Genomic DNA, 6,000 nt, shown 5'->3' with positions numbered 1-6,000 from the left:
AAAAGGTCCCATGTAATCAAATCCCCAAACATCAAATGGTTCAACAGCAAGTGAATAGTTCATAGGAATTTATTGATGCTTACCGATATTACCTATTCTTTGGCATTCATCACAACATAAGATGAACTTACGGGCATCCTTGAAGAGATTAGGCCAATAAAATCCAGCTTGCAATACCTTGTGAGTAGTTCTATCTCTAGCATGATACCATCCACAAGCTTCGGAGTGACATTTCCGTAGGATTTGTCCCTTTCATGCTCAAGTACACTACGTCTAATAATACTATCTACTCCTTCTTTATAAAGATGTGGGTCATCCCAAAAGTAATGTCTTAAATCATAGAAGATTTTTTTCTTTTGTTGATATGTAAAGCTAGGTGGTAAATATTTAGCAACAATGTAATTAGCATAGTCAGCATACCAAGGAGTGTTGTGAGCAACATTTATTGGAGCTAACTGCTCATTAGGGAAACTATCATCAATAGGTAGTGGGTCATCAGACACATTTTCAAGCCTAGACATGTTATCAGCTGCGGGATTCTCAGCTCCTTTTCTATCAGTGATATGTAAGTCAAATTCTTGTAACAAGATAACCCATCGAATAAGTCTAGATTTAGCATATTTCTTTTCCATAAGATATTTAATAGCAGCATGGTCTATGTGAACAATTACTTTTGACTCAACAATATAAGGTCTAAATTTGTCACAAGCAAACATCACTGCTAAGAATTCTTTTTTAGTAGTTGCATAGTTTCTTTGAGCACTGTCTAGAGTTTTACTAGCATAATGAATAACATTCAGTTTCTTATCAACTCTTTGTCCTAGAACAACACCAACAACATAATCACTAGCATCACACATAATTTCAAAAGGCAAGTTCAAATCAGGTGGTTGAATAATAGGTGCCGAAATTAAGGCTTTCTTGAGTGTTTCAAAGGCTTCTAAACAATCATCATCAAAAACAAAAGGAATATCCTTTTGCAAAATATTCGTAAGAGGCCTAGAAATTTTAGAGAAGTCTTTGATAAATCTCCTATAGAAACCAGCATGACCTAAGAAACTACGGATACCTTTTATATCTTTAGGACATGCAATTTTCTCAATTGCACCAACCTTAGCTTTGTCCACTTCAATACCTCTTTCAGAAATTTTATGACCCAAGACAATGCCTTCATTAACCATAAAGTGGCACTTCTCCCAATTCAAGACAAGATTTGTTTGTTCACATCTCTGCAAAACTCGATCAAGATTGCTTAAACAATCATCAAAAGACTTCCCATAAACAGAGAAGTCGTCCATGAAAACCTCAACAATCTTTTCACAAGAAGTCAGAGAATCAGTCATGCATCTTTGAAAGGTAGCATGTGCATTACATAAACCGAAAGGCATACGTCTATAAGCATAGGTTCCAAAGGGACAAGTAAAAGTGGTCTTTTCTTGATCAAGTTGAGAGACAGGTATTTGTGAAAAACTAGAATATCCATCAAGGAAGCAAAAATGTGTGTGCTTAGATAATCTTTCAAGCATTTGATCAATAAAAGGTAGAGGGTAATGATCTTTTCTAGTTGCTTTGTTTAATTTTCTAAAATCAATTACCATTCTATAGCTTGTAACAATTCTTTGTGGAATAAGTTCCTTCTTATCATTAGGAACAACAGTTATACCTCCTTTCCTAGGGACACAATGAACAGGACTTACACATCTACTATCAGCTATTGGATAGATTATACCCGCTTCCAGAAGTTTTAAGATTTCCGTTCTTACCACTTCCTTCATCTTTGGATTTAACCGACGTTGGTGGTCAATAACGGGTTTAGCATCAGGTTCCATATTAATTTTGTACTGACGTGGAGTGGGACTAATGCCCTTTAAATCATCAAGAGTATATCCAATAGCAGCTTGGTGCTTCCTTAGAACTTTTAATAATCTTTCTTCTTCATGTTCTGAAAGGTTAGCACTAATAATAACAGAATATATCTTCTTTTCATCAAGATAAGCATAGTTCAAAGTGTCTCGCAATTGTTTTAATTCAAACATGGGATCAACTTTAGGTGGAGGAGGACCTCCTAGAGTTTCAATAGGCAAGTTGTGTTTAAGCAGAGGACGTTGTTCAAAGAAAATCTTATCTATTTCATTGCTTTCATGCATATGGAAATCATTTTCATGGTCTAGCAAATATTTTTCTAGTGGATCAGTAGGTGGTACAACAATAGAAGCAAGACAAATTATTTTCTCCTTACTAGGCAATTCTTTTTGATGAAGCTTTCTACTAAACTTGGAAAAATTAAACTCATGAGACTCATCATCAAAACTAACACCGACAGTTTGTTTCTCATAGTCTATTCTGGCATTAACAGTATTCAAGAAAGGTCTGCGAAAGATAATGGGACAAAAGTCATCTTGTGGGGAACCAAGAACAAGAAAATCAGTAGGGTATTTTATTTTCCCACACAAGACTTCAACATATCTAAGAATCTCAATTGGTGATATAGTGTCTCTATTAGCAAGTTTAATAGTAACATCTATGTCTTCTATCTCTGCAGGTGCAATGTCATTCATAATTTGTTGATATAAGGTGTAAGGAATAGCACTCACGCTAGCACCTATGTCACATAAACCATGATGACAGTGATCTCCTATTTTAACTGAGACAACAGGCATGCCAACAACAGGTCTATGATTATCCTTTTTATCAGGTTTGGCAATTCTAGCAGCTTCTTCACAGAAGTAAATAACATGCCCATCCATATCTTCTTCCAAGAGATCTTTAACCATAGCAATACTAGGTTCTACTTTGATTTGTTCATCAGGTTTAGGTGTTCTAATATAGCTTTTGTTAACCGCAGTTGAAACTTTAACATGTTCCTTTATCCTAATAGGGAAATGTGGTTTCTCAATATAAGCAAAAGGAAAACTGGCTAAACATTATAAATTATGGTTTCTTCCTTAATTGGTATCAGTTCTTTAATTTCTTCTTTAATAGGTGGGTGATATTTAAACCACTTCTCTTTAGGGAGATCAACATGAGTAGCAAATGATTCATAAAAGGAGACTACTATCTCAGAGTCAAGTCCATATTTAGTGCTAAACTTTTGAAAAGCATCGGTATTCATAAAAGATTTAACACAATCATACTTAAGTTTAATACCTGACTCTTTACCTTCGTCGAGTTCCCAATCTTCAGAGTTGCGTTTAATTCTTTCCAAAATATCCCACCGGAATTCAACAGTCTTCTTCATAAAAGAACCAGCACAAGAAGTATCAAGCATGGTTTGATTATTACGAGAAAGTCGAGCATAAAAATTCTCGATAATAATTTCTCTTGATTATTGTCTTGAATTTATTATCCATGCCCCAATGTTATACTCATGATTGGGGCATGAGTATAACACTGACTTAACCTCCCCCAAGCTAGAGTGGTACTTTCTCCTTCACGAGGCCAAAAGTTATATATATAATTCCGATCACAATGAACTAGATGCGTAGGATAATTTTTTTGGTGGAACTCCAATTTCAAACGATTCCAATTCCAAGATCCAATATCATCGCATAGCCTATACCATGTCAATGCTTTTCCCTTCAAAGATAAAGGGAAAACCTTTTTCATGACTTCATACCCTGGTAAACATGCAAGCTTGAACAATCCACAAATTTGTTCTACATATATCAAGTGCATATCAAAATGTTCGGTTCCATCTCCTGCATAAGGATTAGCTAGCAGTTGTTCTATCATACCCAAAGGAATTTCATATTCAATATTTTCAGTAGGCGTCGTAGGTTCAGTGGTAGCTAATTGTGGTTCCGGTCGAGGTGAAGATACCCCGAACAAACCCCTTAAAGGATTGTTTTCCATAGTAACAAGTGACAATAAATTTCAGCACACTATACAAATGTTTCCTTACCAAATTCCACTTACCAAAGGCGCTTCATTCCCCAGCAACGGAGCCAGAAAATAGCCTTGATGACCCACAAGTATAGGGGATCAATTATAGCTATTTTAGATAAGTAAGAGTGTCGAACCCAATGAGGAGCAGAAGGAAATGACAAGTAGTTTTCAGTAAGGTAATGCCTGCAAGTGCTGAAATTGTAAGTAAATGAGTAGTTTGATAGCAAGATAATTTGTAACGGGCAAGTAATGATAGTAGTAACAAAAGTGCAGCAAGATAGCCCAGTCCTTTTGAGGCAAAGGACAGGCCAAAACGGTCTCTTATGATAAGCAAAGCGTCCTTGAGGGTACATGAGATTTTCATCTAGTCACTTTCATCATGTTGGTTTAATTCGTGTTCGGTACTTTGATAATTTTATATGGGGGTGGACTAGTGCTTAGGTGTTATTCTTACTTGAACAAACCTCCCACTTATGATTAACCCTCCCGCAAGCATCGGCAACCACGAGAAAAGTATTAAGAATAAATTCTAACCATAGCATTAAACTTTTGGATCCAGTCGGTCCCTTATGGAATAGCGCATAAACTGGGGTTTAAGCTTCTGTCACTCTCGCAACCCATCATCTAATTGCTACTCCATAATGCATTCCCTTAGGCCCAAATATGGTGAAGTGTCATGTAGTCGACATTCACATGACACCACGAAGGGAATCACAACATACATACTATCAAAATATCGAACACATATCAAGTTCACATGATTACTTGCAACATGATTTCTCCCGTGACCTCAAGAACAAAAGTAACTACTCACAAATGATAATCATGCTCAAGACCAGAGGGGTATTAAATAGCATATTGAATATGAACATATAATCTTCCACCAAATAAACCATATAGTAATCAACTACAAGATGTAATCAACACTACTAGACACCCACAAGCACCAATCTATAGTTTCGGTAACAAGATTGAACACAAGAGGTGAACTAGGGTTTGATATGAGATGGTGCTGTTGAATATGTTGATGGAGATTTCCCTCCCCAAGATGGGAAAGTTGTTGGTGATGATGATGACGATGATTTCTTCCTCCGGGAGGGAAGTTCCCCTGGCGGAATCGCTTCGCCGGAGGGAAAAAGTGCTCCTGCCCAAGTTCCGCCTCGAGATGGTGGCGCTCCATCCCGAAAGTACTCTCCTTATTTTTTCTAGGTCAAAATGACTTATATACCAGAAGATGGGCACCGAAGGTGGGCCTGGGTGAGCACAACCCACCAGTGCACGCCTGGGCTCCCTGGCACGCCTAGGTGGGTTGTCCCCACTTGGTGGGCCCCCTCTGGTAGTTATTTGCTCCAATATTCATCATATATTTGATAAAAAATCGCTGTGAAATTTTAGCTTGTTTGAGGTTGTGCAACATAGGTGGACTGACATAGCTTTTCTAGATACAGATTTCCAGCTGTCAGAATTTTCCCTCTTTGTGTATACCTTATATATTATGAAAGAAAAGGCATTAGAATTACTCCAAAAAGCATTATTATGGATAAAAATATCATAAATAACAGTAGGGAAACATGATGCAAAATTGACGTATCAAATAGAATATGATGGTTATGGAGAAGACAAAAGAAGGAGATAGTCTCACATCAACTAGGCGTATCAACGGGCTATGGAGATGCCCATCAATAGATATCAATGTGAGTGAGTAGGGATTGCCATCTAACGGATGCACTAGAGCTATAAGTTTATGAAAGCTCAAAAAGAAACTAAGTGGGTGTGCATCCAACTCGCTTGCTCACGAAGATCTATGGCAATTTGAGAAAGCCCATCATTGGAATATACAAGCCAAGTTCTGTAATGAAAATTTTTCACTAGTATATGAAAGTGACAACATAGGAGACTCTCTATCATGAAGATCATGGTGCTATAAGTTTGTGTCCAATGACCAGACCAAGACCGCTTTTGAATCCCCACTTTTATAAATACTTCATATATATTCGCAATATTCAGATTACATTATCATATTCTTGCTTGTTATTCGATTGCATGCAGGAATAGACCTTTGTGGTCAGGCTGATTGTGCTTCCGGCGTCGTCGATAACCTCAGGAGTTTAGCGA

The sequence above is a fragment of the Triticum urartu genome, chromosome 5 (assembly GCF_003073215.2).
Source record: "Triticum urartu cultivar G1812 chromosome 5, Tu2.1, whole genome shotgun sequence".
Lineage (NCBI taxonomy): Eukaryota > Viridiplantae > Streptophyta > Magnoliopsida > Poales > Poaceae > Triticum > Triticum urartu.
Note: the sequence above shows the minus strand (reverse complement) of the source record.